Consider the following 26,554-nt stretch of genomic DNA (forward strand, 5'->3'; position numbering starts at 1 on the left):
TAGTACTGAAATGTTCGTATCATCAAGGCAAGGGATTCATTTTGGAAGGTAATATTTTCGCGTGTTGTTAATTTCGCGAATAGCTCCCGACTTGCGAAATTCGCGAAAATAAAACCCCCGCGATATATATAGCGTATACAGTATGTTGTCTGGGCAATATCTCAAACAAAATGCTGCCTGCCGACTCAACATCGGAGATACTTCAAGAAAAGGAATTACATAAATAATTACTTGCAGCATAAATAGATCTGCAACAGCAAACAAAAAGAAATCTGGAAACAAAATGTAAAATCCAACATATGTACAAGTTCACTTTCATACATGTGTGGATTGAGTGAATGCAGCAATATAAAATAGTAGAACACGTAAGTGGAAGTTTGAGGAAAATAAGACAACCTGTAAAAAAGTTATGAATTTTTGAAGTTTCAGTGCCGCCATCACTAGATGGGAAGACTACTACAGTTTGTGATGTCACATACTATGTGTAGAATGATATAAAGAAAACACAAAGAAAATTCAACATATTATAACTTGTTTGCATAATAACAGGAATTGACTTGCCTCTTTCAGAAGGCAGGGGGAATAATATTACCCTGAACATATTGCATATTGTATGTAAGTAACCAGTCGAGAGAATGTGAATTTTCATAAAAAATGGAATTTAGCGGAAATCTCTTCATATTTTCTCTTTTTTTTTTTGCATGTGACATCACAAACTGTTGTAGTCTTTTCTTCCAGCAATGGCAGCACTAATTCAGTGGTATTTACATTAAATGGCATTTACCTACAAGCAAGGCTGTGAAAGACAATATCTTTCTCCGATACTAGATTCCTTCCCCAATTTAAAAGTATAAGCTTTTAATTGAAATGTCACTCAAAGTTTTAGCTGTGAAAATTTTAGCTGAAAAAAAGTAAAATCAAACAGTCAGAATGTAGTTGTTCCATTTAAAATAGACATAGAATTGAAATAATGGAATTTAATAATAGCAAATATTTTCCTGAAATAGAAATATGTGCTTTAACTAATTATGCAAATTAGATGAGGTGATGATGTCATATACTACCTTCAGAAGTTTCCATTTGAACTTCATACAAACATTTACTAGGTTTCCTCCATTTGAAATGACATACTAACAAATAAATATCATTATATCACATATTGCATCATATTAATCAAATTGAGATAATGCAGCAAAGATAGCTTTTAAGGGCGGGGTTGGTGAACTACTGCTAAAAAAATTCATATTCATTTTTATGTGCAGACCTGTTGTAGGTTTATGTGACAATAAAATCAGATTTTCTTATGTGTGGTTGCAACTGATATTATTTCACATGCGAATGAGAAGAGTTTACATGACATGACATTTTGATATTTTGTTCCAATTTCTTCAAAATTTTCACTGCTCTGTTTGTGTGACTTTGCTCTCTGCATCTGAGTCAATTTGAATATGGAGTGTAACCATCCCTTTAATGATCCACACTTCCTATTCTACAAGCCACGTGCATGTGAAAGTTTGTGGATTATTGCAAAAGCTGGCAGCAGGGGGGGGGGGTGGGGGCTAATCACCCCTGATGCCACAAGTTGCGGCAACGAGGGAACCACATCTGCCCCAGAAATATCACATGATGTAACTCTTGGCAGGTGCGGTGAATGCCGCAGTCTTGCCTTGCAGGTTGATTCTCACTGCACTGCTTGATGGGTCCTGTGTGTGACTTCCCCTAATCATATGCACTTGATACTTGATACACTGTCACTTTCTATTTTCTCTTCATTATAGGTACACCCACCCCCCCCCCCCCCCCCACACACACACACCCCTACCCACACACATACATAAACATATGAACCAATATACAACTTTATGAGACAAATCCAGGAGAGCAAATGGGATATGTTTAATCTTAAATTCCTTAAGATTAAGTAGCATAATTTGAAGCATTTTGACACAATCTGCTGCCAAAGCTGCTGGAGTATCATTGGATCAAATCAAAGTCAGTCATATGTTTAGGCAGCTCAAAACATTGTGTACACTACCGGTGGGAAGCCTCAGGTACTTAGTTCAAAGGAAAGTATTTCTGTTGGCAAAACTGGTAGTTCTGTCATCAGTTAGTTCTATCCTTTTATTCAATATTTAGCACACACAAAAAAAACTGAACTAGGTTTACATATGCTTGATTCTTGTGCATTTTGTTTTGCACAACTATACAGATTATGTATACTTTCAATCATATCATGAAGTCACAACTTTGTTCTCTAATAGTTAGTGGGTCTCCTTTGCTGAGCATGACCAATTCCGGCTCCCCACCACCATAGACCTTTTTTTTTAATACTCCATTCATTCATTCATTTATTTATATTTCCATCTCCAGCAGAAACATATAATAAGAATTTTACAGAAAACAATTGCAAATATTTATATCATCCAATGCACAATGAACCAAATCTATAAATTTGCACAATGTCTTGAGTACATTAAGATGACTCAATGAAGATAAAGTAAAGTATCAGTTTCGTCAGATTTAGACCAAAAAAAAAAATGTAAAAATTGTGTTATCTTACACTTTATTAATGTTCAACATGTTTCATAATACTCAACTAAATGTCTGTGAGTTTTTTTCACACATTCATGAAAGGAAAATTAGATCCGAAAATATGCAATTACCATTGTAATAGTTCAGCAATGATTACTGGTACTTTTGTTGATGAAGTATGAATGAATTTAAAAGAAGAGTATCATTGAATTGGATTAACCAATTGGGTAAAGTCGGGAAGAAATTACATTATCATTGCGTTCTAGTTGCATTTTAGATTGCAACCAATAGCACTGTCTGCAAAGTTAGTCTAAACTAGTGAACTCCCCAACTCATCTTTCACTTGTTTGATTTCAGCGAAACGTTCACTGTTCTGTTCATTTCATGACTTCATTCTTGAAATCAAAGTAAACCAGTAAACATATTTGACATTCCCCTTAACATGCACAGCTGCTATTGGTCATGGTAGAAGCCATATCAAGTGTGACAGCTGATGACCTGGCAAGAAACAATAGAAGACGACAAAACAGTGTGCATCACCAGAATCCAAACGACATCCTCCTGCGAGCACGCACGAGGAAACACGAAATAAAAAGTTTCCCCGGTCCGCTCTGGTCGACCCCCTCGATTCCTAGAGGACTTGCCTAGCTGTGTGAACACGGTTCTTCCTGATATCTGAGGGCCCCCTTGTCTTTTTGTGGATAGACAAGAACCGTCATTTAGAGCTTCTCCTCTCAGCAGCAGGGTTGAGTTTAAGTTTCGGTGATGATGGGAAAGGGGAGGTACAGAATTGAAGGGGAGGGGGCAGAGATGGGGGAGGAAAATCCAAGCAAAATAAGGTTCATATGTCTCATATAGTGGGCTAATGTCAAGCAAAAAGGAACACTTGGGGGAAAAGATGCCTCTGCGACGAGACACAATGGAGCTTCCATCAAATAGGACTGGAACTCTGCTTCAGTCTGAAGAAATGTCCATATCCCCCTCATACCCAATTCACACTGGAAAATTAAGAACAACAAAAACCCCACAATCTTGTGCACTGGTCATATTCTAAAGCATGTAAACCTTGACTAGCACTTGGTCATCAAGCTAGTCTGGTTTAGTTTCATATTCACCCTCGTCCTCTGCTACTGATTAACCCCAAATGGAAAGCCTCACACGTCTGACCCGTCATCAAGTAAGCCTGGTAAAGATGTGCAACATGATTTTTTCTGATATTGGCAGTCTCGCCATTCAGACAACTTCAAGCTTTTCAATCACAAATGCTATATCAATTTCTTATTCCACAACCAACCAACAAAATATATGGGCAATGCAAACAAAAATGTTACGAAAAACAGGCTCTGAAGTTAAGAGGAATTCAAGGATGTGAGAGAACATTCAGAGTACACCAGTGCCACATACCTTTAATATGAAAAATGCAGTTTTGAATTTCAGAGCATATTTATGTTTTGAAGGAGAGTTAAAGATGTCAAGCCACAAAGACGGCCAGGTTTCTTCTTTTCTTTCATGCTTTTTGTTTGTTTGTTTGGGTTCATATTGAAAACTTTCGGTCATCTGCGAAGCCGCGCTTCTGCGCGAACGCTACAACACGTAGAACGGGTCAAAAATCGACGCATTTTTCCACAAAATCTGCCATAACTTTTAAATAATTTAAGAAGCAAACTTGGGGCGCCCGGATTCTGAGAGTGGACACTTTAGGGATTATTTATGTGTATATATATCATTACTGTAACATTTGTAGCAGTGATGCAAATTTGATCAGAAAAGTACCTTATGAGTTGAATTGTCTATGGCGAACAGTCCAAATGTGATAATTTTGAAAATTTGATATTTTGCTGTCTTTCAATTCTTCCAGACGGGATATCTCAAGAACGGAAGGTCGCACAAACTTGGGGCGGACGGTTTCAGAAAGTAGAGATTCTGCCCATTTTTGTGATATAAGAATCTTGTTTATTGGTTGAGCAGTCCTGACGCAAATTTGCAGTAAAGCTAGACTACCCAGTAACAATTGCTGTCATAGGGAACGTGTACAATCCATGCAGAACTATCACGTGACGAGACTACCAACGAAAATTTGAACCGTTGACCTTCACTGTCTGCCGTCGTCAGCACTGTGAATTCCTGTGATTTCAAGCTTTTGTTTCTCGCTAAATATTATTTTCAACGCAATATCCAGATACAGAGCTTTGTATGAAAGACGTTATCTAGATACGTAGCAGCCTTATGAACAACATAACTGTTGCGTTTGGGAGCAAAAACAATCAAATATATTCCACATTCCGTCTCATTTTTCGATGATGGCTCTAGTCGGACTGGTGCATTTCCTTCGGAGGTGGTAATAATGTAAGTAGTTGCAACGGTCGCTTGCCACCTGCTGTCTGCAATCGGGTGCTTATATACACGTGCTGTACACAGGTAATCAACTGAAATAATGTTGTACAGGAATGATAAGGTCCTAGACTATATATCTCAACTGTAGATTTAACCCGATTTCTGTCGCCTACACACACAACACACTACGCGTGAAATTATGTGAACATGATGGCCCTCCACGCACGGTGCTGCAGGCCACCCCCATTAACGTGTCGACTAGCCACGCGCCCCACACGCACTCACTTTCGCCAGCGTCTGCTACCTCGGATTTTCTGTGTGAATTAGGGCGAAAGTTTTCAATATTTATTTTTGGCTAGACATTACCAACCACTTTAAGGTTGTTATGTAGTTTCACATTATCCCCTTGAACTCACCAAGAGTAGTCTGCATTACTCCTCAACACTTTTGGGACAGCAGTGTGAATTGTCTCTAATTTCTTACAAAAACAAGAAGTAGACTGCATTTCCTCCCACTCACTACTAAGAAAAATTATGTCTTGTCTTTCAAGTACAGCACAGTGTGTGTTGCAACTCAAAAACACTGAACAAGGAATGAGTAGCAAAGTTCAAAGAGGAAGCATCTAATCTTTTCCCAGCTTTAAAGAGTATCTTCAAGCTTCACTTTCACTGGCACCCAGAAAAAAGAAAAAACAAGTTAGTACGGCAGAGAATATAAACCATAAAATAGACATCAGACACATACTGCAACACTGTCACCCACATATTACAATAACAATGATAATAATATCAAGTTTTTATGTAGCACATTTCTAAACTATAAACAATTTCAATGTGCTTTACATTTTCATAACCAAATTATGAAATAATAAAATTACAATGCACTTGCAATACATATCATACCAGTGCTTGACACAAAGATTTTTTTCTCTGGTTGCAACCCTACATTTACACCTCAACTTCATAATACTGTATATATACTTGTATGTCATATATTTCCCCTTGATTTTGGTTTCCTGAATTTTGTGAGTCAAGTGATATTCATGAAATTAGCAACTTGCAAAACTATTGTCACCTGGAAACAAATACATTGTGCATGTCTCCAAGGAGAAAAATTACCCTTCACACACACTTCACAGCACATATAATTGTGACTATTTCAGAAACATTGCACTTACAGTGGTGCACAGAATGCAATTTGAATCTCACAAATATTCATGATCATTTATGTCTACACACATGAGTGTTTGTTTGTTTGTTTTTCTGTGAGTTTTTTTTTTGCATTGTGATATGAATTGGGATGCAAATAATCATGACTATTGCATCTGTATGAATAGGCCTTGTAGATCAAGGTGCTGTCAGCTGTATTTAGTGTTTTGCCATTTCATCTGATCCCATCTCTGTTCTCTTATTGATGAGAGTTCTTGGAAGGCACGCACACAGGATTAATCTATTTCCTAACACTGGGGCCGGCAGGCTCACAACCACATCCATCTCTTTGAAGAGATGTGGGTCACTCTTTGTTGCTGAATCAGAGAAAAAATCTCCTTCTTGTGTAACATAGCAGTCCTCTATTTGTAAATTAGACTTATTAAAAAGATCCCACACGGAAGGTGGTCCAAGAGGGGGGGGGGGGGGGGGGGGTGATGAATGCCATCACCAAAAACATGTCACAATACTTACAATCACCATGAGACGAGATCTCATGAGAGTTTTAGTGCTTATAGTTTTTTTCTGGATGCAAACTTGCTTAGGCCCACAAAATCCAGTGGCGATTCTCCTAAATTTCCTTACACACATACACACACTACAAATTATGGTCTAAAAATTGATATCTATAAATATTTTCTGTCACAAGTTTACTCTGTTAAAGCTACAGACACTGAAGTCTACAAAATTGTAAAATAAATTATCTCCCTGAAACACAGCTAGGACACCTGATATTGGTTCCAAACTTGAACATTTTGATATATTATGTAACTTTTGTTCAGATTTCAATGCCTGACAATGTAAAGAAATTTAGTACATTTGGTTCTCATGAGGCAGATTTCTAGGGTCTTTTGTTTTGACCCATTATCTTTAGATGCCTTCAAATTTCCTTCATGCTTCAAAACATTGAAACTTTTAACTTTCACAAACCTGTATTTGTTAACACATTTTTAAACCTAGCCTGCTTTCATGAAACAGTGATGTTAGTCGTATTGTGTATGCAAATTAGATTAACTGATGTTGTAGTGGCATCACAAGTTTCCCATTTCCTTGCACAAACAACACAATTCTATTTCTTTTGACATGATCTCCGAACTTGTTTCCTCCAAATCTAATTGTTCTTGCATTTTGATGATTTTGGAAAGATGACTTGAGAGAGAAAAGGGTCAAAGTAGCTGAATTCTTGACAACAGAATGATTTATGATGTTCTTTGATTAAAATTAATTGAATTTGATGACAATCATCACCTTACTTAATGTGCATGAGTGATTGTGACTAACACCAATGATCTAAAACAAAACATTTTAAACTTAAAAGTTCAGTAATTTTCTTATCATTGTCAGATTTTAGTAAACAATGTGAATGATGTGTGACACATTGTGGAAGCTGGGTATACCTTTGAATATTTCTACAGATAAATGACACTATATAAATGCTGTTTTATCATCATCACCATTATAAAGTTTTATACTGTTCTGTTTGCTTGAATCAATAATCTTTATCTTTATTATATAGTCAACTCAGGGTTGAAATTAGAGTAGAGTTCCCTTTAATGCCCTTTTGGCTTTCAATCATACTTTATCTTTAGGGCCATTTGCAAATCTCCACTTCTGCCAAGATTTTTCAGGCTTGGAGCTGCCCCCAACTACTGTGACAGTGACTATGACTGGGATAAAATGGGAAATAGGGTACTAGGGTACACTATACAAAATAATCCATTGTGATTCACCAACTTTGGGAAGTTAAGCCAAGTATTGAAGGGAAAAAAGGAATATATCACTCATTGATGATGGCCCATCACTATAGAGTCCATGTGGTAACCGAGGCTTACTATGGGATCAGTCGACTTAGCAACAGCCAGAGCATCCTGTGTACCTTCCCTTTGATCATGAATTTCTGCACATGACAGGAGACTGAAACAGGTCTATGTATAGCATTCTGCTGTGAATACAAGTCTTGTAATGTGAGTGATTTTAGTCAGGTTGACAAGATACAGATTAATAATAATTTGCCTGATGAGCTCCAAGAAATATGACATAGTCTTTCCTCTTTGAAATGGATAGATACAAAAGTAGATTGATATTTCATATTTTGATGAAAAATGAAAAAAGAGGGGTCTCCAGCCATATGGTTCGTAAAATTGACAGCTCAAAATGTGAGTACTTTGTTTACTACTAACTTTGAAAGATAGCTGTGCTCTGTTAGTTGAAGGTTTTGTTTTAATCTTTCCTAAGTGAATAAGCTGCATCCAATTGACAAAAAGCACAACTAAATGGGCAAGTTGAAAAGTTGATAATTGATGTTTATTCATTCCAGTTAAACAAGGGAGTATTTATTGATTGTATGAATCATCATTACAGATTTCTATTACCAGCTGATTTGTAAAACCTACACAAACAATAAATGATTTTGTAACCCCTCGATAAGAGCTTTGTTTACAGGTTTCCCTGATGGGAATGTCTGTTTCATTTCCTCCTTTGTAAATTCTCAGTAAACTGCTACTTATTGGCCAAATACCAACTGGACACTCTCCCAGATTAGTGTATAACAATGAAACCAGGAATCTAGGGTTGAAGCTTTGGACTGTGAATTGTGTGTAGAGTTTGGAGAGGAGGTTCAAATAGGACAAGTGTAAAAGTGTTCACAATACGGACTTAAGGTTAAACTTTAGACACTGTTGGACAATGTGGTGGCTCAATTAAAAAAAAAAAGTGCCACACATTCCTAACTGATGATATCTAAATGCATGAAGAAAAAAAGCATACAAAAAACTGAGGATCACTCTGCTTCTATCAAGGTGATTATGAAAAAATATCACCATGCTATAGATAAAGGGTTTACTGAGTGATATATTCTAGCACTACTGACTATGGGAAATTGAGTACGATAATTTTGGTAAATTAGCTCAGATTTTTCAGCATGGAAACACTCAGCAGTGCCATTTTTAATTGAGTACTTGGGAAATGGCAGCTTCATGTATGTCTTAGACTACATAATGGTGCTGATAGAAACCAAATCCCATTCTTTTACTCATTGTAACTCCTCTGTCATTACGTCTAGTGTTCAAGCTCTCTTTGCACTATCGAGGCATTTGAACCAACAACAAACAAAAAATTTCATGAAAACAAAAAAGCAAAATATGTCATCTGCACATGAGACAAAACACATCTCTTACAGTCTTATTCTAGACAATATAAAATCCCCAGATCATTATACAAACAGATCACTCAACTAATCATTAGAGAAGTTGCATTCATCTGTCCTAAAAAAAGGAGTTATTTCAGCAAAAGTGATAACATCTCTGTGTGAGCATTATAACCACGACATGCATATGTTCATGAACAAGCTGCTCACTTCTTTTTTCCAGATGGTTGATTGTTTCTTTTTTTATGATGAAAAGTGCACAACATACGATAGCATCTTATTGGACTTTGTGCCTAATCTTTCTGCTATACTATCACCTTTATGGCCTGCAAAGAAGGGCGTATCACATAAAGTTGATTTCTGATTTCAAAGTTTGCTGTTCACCCAGAATCCACCATGCACGGTATCTTGACAACTAAGATCTGATGTTCCTCTTCAAGTAAACATTATAAAGGTATTAAAATGTAGCTTTACTTCTTTCTCTCTCTCTTTTTTGTTGTTACGCAAACACACTGAACAAAATCAAATCAATAAACTCAAAACATCTTCAAAATTCATTGATTAGATAATCAGGAAACTGTAGTTTGCAAAGTGTACACACACACACATGCACACAGAACACACAGTGCTGAAACGCATCATCTAAGCAGTGTCTTAATAGCTCATTATTTGTTTGGAGCACAGGAACATTGCTCTCTCACCTTTTTCTGTTCCTCCACGGAGCAATCCTTGCAAGGTCCAACTGTGATGAGTGGGAAGGTTAATCCTTCGATAAAGTACCCTTGGTTAGTCCACTGTGTTTTGTTCACGTCGCAGGTTGCATATTACAGCTTTCCTTCATCTACATGCCAAGATGCTGCTGATATCTGTTGTTTTGACACATGGATGAAGCAAACAACAACTTTTCAAAACCCATACACAGAAAAGCGCAGAGTCATTTACAGCTATGCAAATGTCTGTACCGTCCTTGCACCCCAGAGAAGAACATGGAATCACACAAAACTAGTTGCAAGGGAGCAGGTCCGCAGCTATGAGAACTCGACAGGGCTTGAGCAGTGCAGAGATGGGGGAAGCCAAAAACGAAACAATACGGAATTCTGCCCCCTTCCTCGCAGGGATTTTTTGAGCGTAGGAGGGCTTCGGCAAAAAAACAGTCAGGCCGGCTGTGGTTGTAGCCTGTCCCAGTGCGTGCTGCTGGCAGCGCTGCGTTGAGACGTATTTCCTGATGCAGAGGCAGGATGACTCATGTAAAACACTCCAGAGCTGTCAGCGCGTTTACACTTCCTTGACGAGAGTGAGAGAGAGAGAGAAAAGGAGTGAGCAGGCTCAGAGTGGAAAAAGGCTTGGCTCTGAAAGGGTGGATTGAGGGAAAGGGGGGGGGGTTTGAAACAAAGTGAGTAAAGGAGAAGGAGGCTATTGAAAACTTCTGCAAAAGGAAGCAATCACAAAGTAAGAAGGTGCATATGCCCTATGATGTAGCATATGAAAACGATTACAGATTTTAAGTTAGCAAGGTATGCAGTTTGAGCTTTAGGTTCATTTTGATACTATCTTCTTTTTTTTAATATTACAGCACAAATTCATAGTAAATACGTAATTGTATACTTGGTGTGACACCAGAAACAAACATTCAACACTGGACTGACGTGAAAAGCTCTTGGTCTTGGAGAGTTGCAAGAACATACGTGTGCACATTTCTATGAAGCGAAGGGGAAAATATATACCACGGTGTCAGGGCTCAACACTGACTTTTTTCTCTGGCGGCCTCTTTGGGCCACAAAAATCTTTGAATCTGAAGTTTTGGTGGCCCAAAATGAAAGGAAACATAACAATCCACTTTGAATTATAAGTGCCCAATCAGGCCACCAAATGAAAGCCTTTTTGGAAGTTTAGTGGCCCGATATCAATTTTTAGTGGCCCCGGCCACTGCTAATGTTGAGCCCTGGGTGTATAACACCTTTAGCTGAAGCACAATCACACAATACACTGAAGAGGGTCAATATATTATATAGAATACTACTGGCGGGGGAGGAACATACCGAATGTTCCACCCGAAGGGTTTGAAATGCTATTGAGGGAGGTTATAAGTCCCGAAACGAAGTCGAGGGACTTATAGCCTCCCTCAATAGCATTTCAAACCCTGAGGGTGGAACGTTTGGTACATGTTCCCGACAACAAAAGTCATCATCTGTTATATGGGTTAGTCAAATTGGTGAAAAATATGATCGTTCAATCGTTTTGTATCGTTTGTCATTTGTTACGTGAAAATGTTTTCCCATGGGAGAACATTACAAAAATGTTCTGCCCATGGGCGAACATAACCAATGTGCCTCCATCACATGACTGTGTTTAGCCGATCACTAACCGGTATTTGACTAACCCATTTAATATTATCCTATGGTGCACTTGGTCTTATTTGACCATGCATCGATTGGATTGTTCCTGGTCTACAGACCACAGTACTATATGATTCTCATGTTCACACTCAAGGAAATGACTCTTTTACCACTGAGTATATATTCATAATATAACATGTAATATTGGTCGTAATAACAGTCATGACGATATTAATGATCATGATGATTGTGATAATAATGATTTGAATATTTTCACCGATGACAACGATATATAAATAACAATCATGATTTAAATTTTATAAAGCGACTATTTTTTGTTCACACTACTAATGAACATGATGCCATCAACACTTAGAATATAAGATTTCATCCATCTAACTTGATGAGTGCAGGTACGATATATGAAACAAATATCCTTGAAACCAACTGATCCAAATTTAAATCGAAAGTCTTGCAAATAGTTTGGCTTGAATCTTCAATGGAATTTGAATGTTATCTTGAAATTCTCAGTTTGAAATAAATCCCTATAGTGCTTTGCTATATATTGTTCTTCCACGCAATGCAATGTGCATTCAAACTTTATAATAAAAAATGTTGATGAAGCATGAAAATGACTTATCAGTAATTGTTAGAAAGCAATAATAGTTGAAATCAATAATCTTCATACGGTATATAGAATTCCAGTCAGAACTACTTGTGCTGACTACCTGTGCATATGGGTTTAAAAATTAATCTCAAAAGAGCTAGGAGTCTAAAATGACCCAGAAACTCTAACTTTGTCCCTTACAAGCTGGCAAAGCCTCCGCCCGCTGCCCCTGTGACTAAGTGATCAGGAGCTGAACACCTGTCGCTGACACGAGAGAGGCAAGGGATAAAATCCCGGGTCTCAAAGATGGCCTATATTCCCATGTTTCAAAGACTGAGCTTCATTTCGCTTTCTAGCCCCTTCAATAAAACGGTGAGGTTATTTCCGGCTGGGTTCAAACAGCTTTAATCATGATCCGCAATGAAGAAAATTATCAGGAGTTACACACTTGTACCTGCAAAGCATGGATTTAAGATCTGTTACACCAAGCTTTACAGCAGGGTGCAAAGGATTCACAACAGAACTCCACGTTATCAAACAAAAAGTTAAAACAAAAGTCACTATATCTTAAATTAGAGCAAACTTTTTTTTCAAAGGAGTACAAAGGATTCGAAACAAAACTCCACATTTTAAAAAAAAATTTAAAAAAAATCACTATAACTTAAATGAGAGTGGATTTCTATTTCAGAGAAAGTGCATAAAAGAAAATATATGACACATTAGAGTGTATTTCCATAGATGTCACCTAAAAGGAAACACTCACTCAAACACAAGCAATCTTAAAAAGTTTTCCACTCCTTTTTTTTTTTCATGTCAAAAGAAACACTCACCCAAACACCAAGCAATCTACAGGGTTTTTGTATTCATTCTCCCACTGCTTTGCTGCATTGAATTTAATAGCAGAATCAGACAATCTTCTTTCAAGGTCCTATACCCTAGTCAACAATGAATCCAGGGAACTAAAAAACTCCCAAGTCCTCAAAGAAATTATGAAACAGTTCCAAGTGCACTTTCTTGAAATAGCAATTGAGTCACATACATTTGCTGATTCCTTCCACATTTTGCTCCCCCCCCCCCCCCCCCCCGTCTCTCTCTCTCCCTGTATTCATGTTCATGATCCATACATATTATCTTTATATTTTGTAAGCTTGAGACAAGTTGCAAAGTTTGAGGCCCTTTTCTCACAAGTTTGAAAGGCTTTTATTGGTCCCCTACTAGATTTGATGTTTACCTTTTGACTCTTAATATGTTTAGTGTATTGCAAATGAAATTGAAGCCAATGTATGCTCTAACAAATTAATACATAAGCATATAAACAAACAGACAAACAAATAAATAAATAAATAAACAGATAAATAGATAAATAGATAAATGAATAAATAAATAAATAAATAAATAAATAAATAAATAAATAAATGAATATAAATGCTGGTTCTACAAATTTCATGCTGGTATTGTATACATGTTTACTATAATGTGACCATCAGTTTGTTTGCTAATTCACTTTGTTTTGGTATGGTTTGGTTTAGTTACTCCACACTATTCCTGTTTCTTGACAATGTTTTGATCATGAAGAAAAGAAACAAATGTGGTTTATACATCTTCCTAGTTTACAAGATCATGGAAATTTGGAAATTAAGTAATCAAACACTTACACAAAAGCTGTTGCAAGTTACTTGGCAATACCTTGCATTGTCAAATCTATATATGCAATGTTGAATGCAATGTGGCACTACACAACATTTAACAACCAAAAGATATTTCCTAACATCTGTTCCACAGAAGAGTAAGCAAACTGCATGCACACAAATGACAAGATATGAATGAATGACTGAATGCTGGTATTCTTGAAAGGAATGAGTCATGACATTGATGTTCACAGAGATCTTGCATTAAAGAAGGCCTATATCAAACACTACACACACTATCTTTTATAAATTAACTTTTTCTCTCTTTTTTGCATTTTTACACCTACCTTCCTTTCCTTAAATTCTTGTCACACAAATTCATTTGTGTTTTTTTTCCTTTGTTTGTTAGTTTGTTAGGTTTTTTTTTTCAGAGTATGACTTCTAAATGGTTGAACAAGATATGGACATTGCACTTACCATCAGCTTTGACTCCCTGATATTCATATCTTTCATCTCTTGACATGAATCCTGAGGAGAAAAACAGGAAAAGAAGTTTGATAATGGGCAAAATAGAGTTAATATGTCAATAACAGCAACAGATTAACAGCAGCAGATTGCCAACGGCAGTGGGAGAGCTAAAAGATTCAAAAGATGTGGGTTCACACATAAATTTGTCTGAAGAATTTGTTTTTGACAATAACCAATCATGTGTATAGCAGCCCCCTTCTAAGAGAATCGTCACTAATGAATTTCTCTGGAGTACTTAATTTCTTCTCTCTCTCTCTCTCTCTCTCTCTCTCTCTCTTTTCAATTCCCTGTAGAAAATAAAAGAGAATGTTAGGAGAGACTTGTAAGGAAATGACATCATCACCTCACTGTCTTTTTATACATTCAAGACTAGAATCACAGTGTAAGAATACATGTATAAATCATTACAAATTCAATGTGTCTGTTTCTTTTTAACTCTTGATGAAATTTTCACTGCTTTTGACATAAACTCTATTAAAGGCTATACAAATGTTAACTCAACATGGAAAAGAGAAACATTTTGAGCTCACAAAAGTCCAGACTTTGAGCTGGTGTGATAAAAGGTATTTAGTAACAGAGACATTATTTCTTACTGATCAATAATCAGTAGGCTTACATCGTGTTGTGTGTGTGGAACTGGACAAGTACTGCTTACATGGGCTAACCTTTGTATTTCCCATATTTTATCCCCCTTCGCAGGCAGGGCTATGAAATTTTCTATGTGATGCTGAATTAAGTTTCACTTTGCCAAGATGTGTGGCATTTGGCCTCCCTACTGCCCTTGCTTTTGCATCTGATAAAAATCTCCCATTGAGCTTACATTTGATATCCTATCTAAAGTGCAAAACTTCTGTCCCTTTCATAAATACAATATCAACTGCTTCAAGGGGCAGGGTCGAAACTATTTGCCCAGAGGTGATTTCTCAACGACTTCCGACTGGTATCAGGGGCATAGCACTTTTGAGAAATCACTAAGGGCAAACAGTTTTCACCTTGACCTGTAAAAGAAGCAGTCAGTACTTGTTTTATATACCACACTCCACTTAATTTAAGATATGTGTGTGCTAGATAATTACGGCACTGAATTGAAGTTGTGCTGGTGGTCAGAGAAATTATATTAAGTATAATTTCACATTGCATAAATATAGATACACATAAATGATATACTCCCGTGCATCTTGAAAAACAGCTAGCCGACTGCCACGGAATAGCAAAAACTAGTGACTGCACTTTTGACCAATCAGAATGGAGGATTCAACAAATGAGGTACTATATAAATGTGACTATACTGTAGCACTGAATGCTCGTGCTATATGTGGCATGTTTAAAAATCATCGAAACAATGTGCTGCATGTGTGTGCAGGCGCTATACATTGTGAGACAGGAATTCATCAATTGTGTATTGCTGCATTCAAATTTGGTTCTTTATCTATGGCTGTAAAACGTGTTGGTGCCTGTCATTTTGGACAATGCAGTACTGCTACGGCTGCATGTTCAGCTATGGTATACATTTAACCCATCGAGGACGAGTCCCAAATATACTCGGGCAAGTGTCTATGGGAAATGCATGTTGCAGTAAAATCAGCTCATCCTCAATGGGTTAATAAGCTCAGACTACCTGTAAGCCAGATCCAGGCTCCACAGAGTCTGCATTTGTCAGGGATACTATTTGTTCCACCCTGAAAGTGTGAAGTCATCACCCAAGCTCCGTTGTCGGCAACTGGGGGAAATTATCAATTTTGGCTGTCACAACATTACGTAATGGAAACTGCTAAATTCGGATTGCTGTTCCAATGTGACTGGCTACATGTGCTGCAGCCCACAACCATGTTTAACCGAGTGACAACACCTGCAAGCAGGCTGTTTCATAAATACCTACCATCAAATCTTTTGCGGCCTGATGATTATGGCTAACTTGAGGTTAAACAGGACTTCTAGAAGTTGACCTTACACCTCTGTGTGGTTTGAATGAAGATTGGCAGAGAAGACCCCATGGCATTGTACACAGTGTCCAAAATATCTGGCAAAGTAAAGGTTAATGAATGGAGTAAAATTACACAGCTATTCAAAAACGGTAGAAGTTTCATTCAAATATTAAAGACGTTTAATTATGTAGGAAGGACTTTCAAAGTTTCTCATTTTCATAAGAGATTTGTTTTTTATCACAATCATATGTAAAATCAATGAGTTAGTGCAATTGCTTTACCAGTCTTGACTTACATAAAAATCTTTTCTACATTTCCTTATCTTTTAATCAAATCAAGCAAAGAGAATTGTATCCTTAACATAAAACATTATAGAGATGTATCAATTGTGATAGCGGGAGGAGTAAACTTTCACATTATATTTTAGTGCAAAAAAACAAACAAAATGAAAAGAGCTAAATTCAATTTTTCAAAATTCATTTCAACTGATGTCGCTGTTGCCTCTGTAACTAAAACTATGTAAAACTATAAAATTCAATAACTTTATTTCACGCCTTATTTACAATGTAATCAAACTCTTACAATTCTTTATTTTTTTAATTCACTGTATACCTGTAACATTTCTCCTCTTCTGTCTAATCTCATCTAGTAAATGCCTGATAGGAACAGCAAACATTTTCTATTACCAGGAGGTAGGTACAGGAAGCAGTATCGATTCAGCCTAATTGATATCCACCTGTACATTTTCCTTGTTCAACATTGCATGTTGTAACTGAATAATTTCATAGCAAATTAAACTAGAGAAGCACTCTTAGAGCGCAGACCTCGCCAAATAGCCCATTTCCACCACTGATCTTGCTCTTCCATAGAGATCAGTGATTTTCACCCATACATATGCATGCTGAAATTGCCCGATTTCCAAATATAGAAACCTTTTGTTACGTCATCAACTTCCAGCTGCACAGCGCGCCTCACCCTGACAGAAACTAGAGTATGCACTTTAGTGCGCATATGCAAACCTCAATAAATGCACAGCTTGAACTCCAAGTTCATTGACCCTACCTGCCAAAATATTGAAAATCCTTCATAAAATCCATAAAAATTCTTGAATCACTAATGACCAAAATTTAATCATCTGTTTCTTGTGCCATTCTCAACCTTTCCTGTAAGTTTCATCTAAATCCGTTCACAACTTTTTGATTTATTTTGCACACGGACAAACAAACAAACAAACAAATGCCTATGAAAACACAACCTCCCATGGCGGAGTTAATAATTAGTTATTTGTTCATATCTGCTTTGTTTTTTTAACAGAGACTTAATGATTTCTCTTAAATTGATACCATTGTGAGCCATTGGTGTGACTCATTTTAAAATTGTACTTTGCACTCCTTGGTTGAGGTGAATAGATGGTTTGACTAGAGTTTGTGAATTATGCAATTCATGTGCAGGCGACTCCTGTTAAAACGAAGTCCATGGGACTGTCAGTTTTCTTTCGCATTATCGGAATTTCATTATAGCTGAACAATAAAGTATATAGACAATAACTTAAGGATCTTAATTTTCACTTGTTTTAACGAGAGTTTTGGTATAACCGCATTTGTTATAATGGGAGTACATTGTAGGCCTACTGTTAGTCCAACCACATTGATTTTAAAATATACTACATGTATTTCCCTCCATGATTTCTTTGAGTAATGATTTACATGTAACAAAAACTATACCTCCGTAAACAAATAATGCTGTTTTCAATAAAATTTTCTATGGTATGAACTCACTTTAACACACACACACACACACACACACACATATACACAATCATCAAATTAAGTCAACCATAATACACTACATTACTATTCATCAAAGAGATTACATAGAAATAATGCAAAGGTATTTCGTCCCTCACAATCCTTTTACAGACATAACATGCATGTACACACCTCTGATGTTGCTCAATTTTGACTTGAAACTTGACATGTCCTAATGAACATTGAAATAAATAAACAAACAAACAAAAAGGCAGCTACAATTCTGTAACAGCAATCTCCTTAGTGTCTCACCAAAAAGGGTAATCCAGCAGATTCAACTTTCATGCATCACAGTAGTATTAATTCAACATTTGGTATACCAAATTTCAACAATTATGGGTGACATGTATTGTATGATAGGTTTGTATTTTATAAAATGAATACTTACTTTGAGTTGTGTTTATTGCAACTGATTGTGATTTACATTGATGAAGGGCATTATGTCAATCAGTTGCAATACCACTGTTTATATGCTATTTCACATCTGCATTAAATGTCTGACTCAAGTGTATCATACGCCTCCCTGACATGTAAAGAGAATTCCATGCCAAGAACAAATAACAATGCAAGCACACAAGAGTCATCTGATTTGCAGGTAGCTTTATCAAGTAGGTTTAATGATTGATTAAAGGGAAAATCTGGGACAAATATTATAGAAGTTTGTCTAAAAGGAAAGAGTAAAATATTACAGACACAACAATGAAAGCTTGGTCCAAACTGGATGCATGAAAATTAAGGAAGTTATGATATTGTGATGATCTGCTAATTTTCAGGAAACAATTCTCGAACAGTCAATTTGAATATGCAAATAGTGAAATGATGTCATGCCCTCACAGTTTGCCATGTACAGTATATATGCACAAAATCATGAAATTTCAGTTTTTTATCAAACACAATTATGCCCTCCCAGTCTCAAATCCTGATATATCCGACTGATCATTACCAATCCTGGGGACTTAATACTTAATGTAGTTGTGTGTAACAGTAATTTTGCTTGACATCTCAAGAGAACCATGCAGTAGTTAGCCTATAGTACAGCAGGGCAGGCGGAGCGTTTTCAAAAGTGGGGGGGGGGATGGCCACTTCCGGGTTTGATGAGCTAAAAAGCAAAAAAAAAAAGGGTCCTCAGCTCATCTCTCCCCTTCCACTTCCGGGTTTCTTCAGCTGACAAGTAAAAGAAAAAAAAAAGGTCTTGAGCTCATCTTAACCTTACTGCGATCACACTTCAAGATCTCTATCTATTTCTTTTTAGTGCCACTTACGTACTTCCGGGTTTAAAAAAAAGTGGGGGGGGGGGCCCAAAGTGATAACACCTATTCCTTGGTATGGTGTACAAAAAGTGTGGGGGCCTGAGCCCTCATGGCCCCCCGGTTCCCCCGGCCATGTATAGTACATGTTTATCTTAACTAGCACAGACAAAAAAAATAAAAAATCTTGCCATTCATAATAAAGACTCTATATTCATCTGTGCAGTGAACATTGGGGCGTTGTTCAGACGGGGTTGCCGGTGCGGTTACTGTACAGTGTGAAGAAGTGTGCAACTCTTCATCGTCGTTTATCTGTGTGGAGTACCATGAGCCATTTGAGAGAGAGAGATTGCCCTTACATAGCCCCAGCAAAGCAGACCTAGTAGGGATTGTATCACAGGGGACCACATACAGTTTGACCTCGATTATCCGGCCATGTCGAGACCGGCGCTCATCCGGATAAGCGAATTGGCCGGATATGGGAGACACAATGTTAATGTATATAGCTGCTGTCCAAGTGCACTGGCAGCTATATAGGCAGGTAGCGTACCCGCAACGGTGGTGTAATCTATGCTAGCCTGCGCAAAATTGTAGTCCCTTCTTCACAAAAATAAAGTATATCTTTATGTGAAAAATCATACATGTTTTACCTCATTAGATATTGAGAAACCTATCATGCACATCTCATGAAATTAGTGAAATAGATCCATGAAAAGATGTTAAAGTCACTGTTTTCTCTCAATTTTTTGATGAAGAAAAAAAGTCCTTCGCGTGAACGCGTCCGGATAATAGAGATTTCCGGATAAAAGGAGGCCGGATAATTGAGGTCGAACTTTACCAATATTCTGCTACTTATTAATCTAATTTAATAAATCATCTGGAAACAGGCCTGCGTAGCATCACATTACACACACACCCGGCCACGTGATTCACACACAGAGTCGGAATTTTACACAAAATTCGAGGTCTCTTCACCTTCTGTACTTTACACACGCTTTCCATGTTTCCTATCGCAACGTTCTGGTACACGTGTAGGGTTTCTACATTATTGTACTAATTCAAAAAGTGGTAGACCCAATACAGCTAGCATGAAATCTCTGCAGCCGATTGGAAAGTACACATCAGCTGACATGCATTACACCGATCCCACACATTCGTGTTACTGGTTCCAGCGCCCCGGGGGCGCGGGTTGGGACAAGCCTGTGATTATACTGCACAGTTTCTTAAGATTCTGGGGTAGGTTTCTTCATTTACCTTTCATGATCACTGCTCCATCTACATTGCGGATTCAAGTTTACGTTGTGGGCTTTTTTTAGTACTGCCAGGGAGCAAAACCGCTGTCCTCCGTAGCTTTAATATCTGTTTGCCTGCCTTGGCCTGGTACATGCTGCACACTCCTGCACACCTTATCTGCGTGCCTGGTCCTGGGCTGGACTGTTCACCCAGGCTCGCAGGAGCCCGTCCAGGCACGCACTTCGCCTACACTCTGTAAGTTCGGATCGTCAGCAGGGAAGAAAACAGATCAGACGACTGTAATGAGGCTAGACGAACAACCTGTTGTCCCAACCCTAACCAATCAGATTTTTACTTTCAGTACACCGGAAAGTTTTTGGCCAATCAGGACTGGACTGAGGCAATATCCAACCAGCTTATAGGGACATTCATGTGATGATACCACTGGATATGAAATCAAGACGCCATGGTCGCCCCCGCTAATTTTTGAAGAAACCGTCTTTGTCAGCCGATTGTATAGTGGCAGCAGAAAATTGCGCTGAAGCCCTTTTTTTTTTGCTTGTCAGCCGATGAAACCCGGAAGTGGCACCAGAAATATTTTTGCCTCCCCCCGCTTTTCAGAATTCCTGGATCCCTCCGCCCCTGAGTCGATGTAGCCGGATGCACGTCACGAGATCGACACCCACGAGTCATACAGCCCACGAGTCATACAGCTCACAAGTCATACAGCCCATGAGTTATACAGCTCACGAGTCATACAGCCCATTAGTTCGACACTAAGCAAGCAAGACCGACACATTACGCCCGTGTTGTATCTGTCGAACTCGTGGGCTTGTGGCGTTGTTCCGAAGGTTCATATTATTATTCTGAAGGTTCGTCGATCCAAAAATGAAAAAAGGTTCTTATTCCAAAGGTTTTTTAATCCGTAAACAAATTAAGATTCATTATTATTTCAATGTTCAGAATTCTTTCCAAAGGGATGATCAATACAAGCACGTGTAATATTTCGCTCTTCTTTTTTTTTTTGCCTTTGAGTTGCCTCTTATAATAGTTCCTTCATTTTTTTTTTCATTTCATTTCATTTATTTCATTTCCACGTGGTCATTTGCTTCAGCCACAGGCACAGGCTGTTCTTCCATAAGTCCGTGAATCTTAAAAACAGTTACATCACAATACATGATACACGAACATAACATAATACACAAATCATACAGAAAAAAAGAAATATACAATAAAAACACGAAACAACATCAAAAAGACAACATCTACAGTTGAGCTTACAGGCTACAAATCACATTCCCCATACCCCCCCCCCCCCCACCACCACGAACACACGAATAACTCTGTGCAAGATCAATTCGTGTTTGAACTTCCACATAAACATAAACAAATATACACAAAGCATATATATTTGATAAATCTAGAACCTACGACTGAAAACTTGTTGTCTTATTGAATATCTTTACAAATATTCTTTTTTTTATCGGGTGAAGGACATTTCTTTCAAATTTCTAGGCAATCAGTTCCATTCTTTAAATCCACGAAATGAAAAACTTCGTTTCCTTAATATTGGTCTGCGGCTTAGGTAACTCAAAATATTTATACACATATCTTAAGCCACAATACGAGTCTTTAAATGCAAAAATGTTTGAAAAATTCTCCCGTCATGCTATAATCCTGATGATGTGGGGGTAAGGAGAACATATGGAGAAGGAAAAGATTTTTTTTTTAAAATCAATAATGCAATTATATAAATTAGGATTGTATTCCACTTCACCAATAAGTGTGGGTATCGTGTATGTTTGTGTGTATTTATATAATGTCTGTGTGTGTGTGTCTGTGTGTGCTCGTTTTTCAAGTATCATTGCATAATATCATATCACTTTTTTTTATTACAACATTGCAGGTTACTGACAGAATTTTGTTTAATGTTTGGAATTACCAACCTTATTTCATTTTCGGACTAACATACCTTATTATTATCTTCACATTAACATATCTTTGGAATGATAGACCGTCATTTCATTTTTGGATTAACAAACCTTTTAAATGATGAACCTTTATTCATTTTTTGGTATAAATAAACCTTCAGAATAACGAACCTTATTTCATATTAGGAATTACGATCTTCGGAGTAATGGACCTTCAGAATAATGAACATTATTTCATTTTTGGATTAACAAAACTTTGGAATAATGAACCTACAGAATAATGAACTGTGACCAGTATTTCTTCAGCCTTGGTTAGACAGTATGTTGCTAATGATGCATATTTCTTTCACTAATTGCTATAGCCTTAATGCTAAATGGTGATCATTTTGAAAAATGGCTGTCATGGCTTTCTTTCACAAACTGCAGGAGGGCTAGATATCTAGATTTGTTTAGAATAGTTTAGATGTGTTTCAAAGATGATGCTTTCAGGCTGTTTAGGCTAATTGAACTATTATTTCACTATGCCACTGGATTATAATCTATGTGACAATAATAAAAATGATAATGATAATAATAATAATAATAATAATAATAATAATAATAATGATGATGATGATGATGATGATAATAATAATAATAATAATAATAATGATAATAATAATAATAATTCTAATAATAATAATAACAAAAACAAGTGATGATGATGATAACAACAAGAACCAAAATTGCAGTGCTGGTAATCAAAGTGTATATAATGCAGTAAAGAGTACATGTTCATCAGTAGTCATAGTCTGACAGGTCTTCTTCCCGTGGTTAAAATAAAAGTGTGAGTTCTGCGTATTTTGGAAAGAAACTATAAAACTAAATGAAACATTCTAGTGTCCTAAGCATTAGATGATTGCCGGTAAGGATAAAGTTTGTTGCCACAATCCATCCAACCTTGGGATCGATCATGCTTTCTAAATTTAGTTCAAATATAAAAGGAAGGACCGTCTTTGATACAATTTCTCAAACACATTTTGAGGAATTGGTGACTTTCAGCGGATTCTCCCCCTACAGTCATTTTTCTTGAAGACAAACAAACAATGTATCACTTTTACAATTCTTGTGCGATTTTGTGTGTACATTAGAAACATTTTTTTTTTTCAGCCCATTTTACATAATAACTGCACAGCCAATTCGGTAGAGATCAGCGTTGTCGAGATCCACGATCCTGGCTCCTGACTGAGTAATGCGCCATCTACTGACCAGATAACGTACACGGAACAGATGTCAAAAAACATCCGTGAAAACATCCCATCAGAAGCGGTTGGCGCAAGACACTGAATATGGTGTACACTTGTTGCCAATTAGAAGGGGACAGTAATGATTGTGTTGTTCATCATGTGCACTGCGCGCATTATGATTATACACGTCGCAAGTATGTGACCTCTAAATCCATATCAGGAGGTTTGAACTACCCCTACCCCTCCTCCTGGTGAGCAAACCTGCTTGAAAAGAAGATTTTTTTTTTTTTAAATCAAGCACCTATAAAACAATCTAGTGGTGTATGTTTCTGCAACTTGAATAAATAACCAAGGTATCGCCTTACTTTTTTTTAATAAAAATTTTCGCAAGCATTTAATCCGAAGTGTGCATCCAAACTACCAAATATGAAATAATAGATATTGTTACTGCAATGAATAATAAACGAAGTGCCGGTTATGATGATATAAGTAATTTTATTTTAAAGGGAAATATATCATCAATTGCTGACCCACTTTCATATATTTTCAATAAATCTACACTAAGTGGTGTTTTTCCTGAAATTATGAAAATAGTTAAGGTTTTTCCTTTATTTAAAAAAGGAGATGAACTTGATGTAAGTAATTAGAGACCCATTTCTTTTCTTTCATCCTTATCTAAAATTTTGGAAAAATTGGTGTTTGTAAGAACAATTAATTTTCTTAATTTTCATAATGTTTTTACAAATTCTCAATTTGGTATTCGTCAGAAACACAGTACCATTCATGCCCTTTTGAAGTTTATTGACCACGCCGCGCATACTATTGATAATCATTCTCATCTTATTGGTATCTTCCTGGACTTCTCCAAGGCCTTCGATACGATAAATCATGACATTTTGTTATATAAATTGTCTCATTATGGAATACGGGGGAAGGCCTTGGAGTGGTTCAGGAGTTACCTACAAAATCGAAAACAATATGTATCTCTGAACGAGAATGACTCAAATCTAGAATTTATTAAATGTGGCGTCCCACAGGGTAGCTTATTAGGACCTTTACTTTTTATTATTTATATTAATGACTTTTGTAGATCATCTGATATACACATATACTCTCATTTATACTTTTTGCGGATGATTCCAATGTTTTCTTTTCTCACTGAAATCCAGATACTCTCGTAAGCATTGTTAATTCTGAATTGAAAAAAGTTACTCAGTGGATAAGAGCTAATAAATTATCACTTAATCTCCAGAAAACTAAGTATATGCTTTTTAGCAATTCTGTAGAAGCTTTGCACACAAATATCATTTTTGATGACACTCTGTTAGAACGTGTATCTCATATAAAATTCCTTGGTATCGCAGTGGATGATAAACTTTCATGGAGACCGCACATTATTAACATTAGTACAATTATTTCACGTAATATTGGTATCATAAATAGACTCAAGTCTCATATTCCAATGTCCTCTTTGTTGACCTTGTATTTTTCTCTGATTTTACCGTATCTTAATTACGGACTCCTAGCACGGGGTAGTGCCCATCAAACTTTATTAGATAAATTACTATTACTGCAAAAAAAGGTACTTCGTATCATATGCGGGGTCCCGCCACGTTCCCATTCAGAGCCATTGTTTACTAAATATAAGATTTTGAAAATCAAAGATTTGTATTTTTTTCAGCTTGGTCAGTTTATGTTTAATTACAATGCAAATGCACTTCCCAGTATTTTCAATTCAATGTTTCCACGGAATCAGTTTTTTCATAATTATCCGACTAGACAATCTAATGAGTTTCATTTGCCCCTCCTGAGAACTTTATTAGCTCAGAGTACATTTATATACACCGGTCCTAGATTTTGGAATTCATTAAGCTGTGAAATAAAAAATTCCCCTTCTTTGCATTCTTTTAAGCACAAGTTGAAATCATTTCTGTTAAATCCTCTTTGATATATTTCGTTATTAATTAGATCTCATCAACCTCAGGGTTCATCATCCATCCACCAATCTTTCGATTACTGACTTCATTATTACGTAATGGATTACATGGATTATTATGCAATAGCCATTAAATCCCTGCACAGCTGCGTGCAGTACCAGCCCTCTGAAGCACATTCTCAATCACCCCCTGTTCCATTTCCCTAGTTCAGCGTGTAGGCATTCTCTTATTCTCTTTCTCTTTTTTTCTTTTCCTTTCTCTCTCCCCATTCTTTCCGTCTTTTTTGTCAAGTCGTGTCATGTCTTTTGTATTTCTCCTGTCTTGTTCCGTTCTGTCGTAAATTATATCTGTGATAAGTATTTGTAAATAAGTAAGTCATAAGTTTGTTCATTTTTTGAGTGGTTCACAACATACAAGCTTGCTTTTTAGTGGACCTCTCATTTCTTTTTTTCTCAACTGAAGCATAACTTTGTACTTTTCTGCTAGTATGCATTCTTTTGTTTATTTGTATCATTTATCTTTTACAAAGTCGAATGTTTATGTTTATGATGTAATTCCAAATATGCGTTATGTTTTGTTGGAAAAAGAAGAATGAAAAATAAATGAATTGAATTGAATTGAATTGAAAACTAGATAAATAAAAATCAATTCTAGAAATGCAAAAGCTTGTTGTTTTGTTCATGCGGAAAGGCTATACATTCGATCTTCAAACAATTTGAGTACTATAGGCCATACATAGGGACTAAGGGTGCGTTTATCAACTCCTTTTCTCGGCAGAAACAGGTTTTCCAAACAGCTTTCAAGGAATTTTTACGAATTGATAAACACAAAGCTGTTTTGAAAGCCCTTTCGGAAAGACTTTTCGAGAGGGTGGGTTTATCAACTCTCCTTTTCTCGGCAGAAACAGGTTTTCCAAACAGCTTTCAAGG

At 36.8% G+C, this 26,554-nt stretch overlaps 1 protein-coding gene across 1 annotated transcript in view; it reads right to left on the reverse strand.

The window, feature by feature from the left end:
• The window catches only part of LOC139710007 (uncharacterized), a 230,010-nt gene extending 219,616 nt beyond the window's left edge, over positions 1–10,394 (reverse strand). The window contains exon 1 of the mRNA XM_071621959.1: positions 9,921–10,394. The gene's annotated coding sequence lies outside the window, so the exon portion shown is untranslated. The remainder of the gene's footprint in view (positions 1–9,920) is intronic.
• Between the last annotated feature and the right edge of the window lie 16,160 nt (positions 10,395–26,554).

This window comes from Diadema antillarum, unplaced genomic scaffold (assembly GCF_040938485.1).
Source record: "Diadema antillarum isolate AM-2024a unplaced genomic scaffold, OU_Dant_1.0 seq00001489_RagTag, whole genome shotgun sequence".
In the NCBI taxonomy this organism is placed as follows: domain Eukaryota; kingdom Metazoa; phylum Echinodermata; class Echinoidea; order Diadematoida; family Diadematidae; genus Diadema; species Diadema antillarum.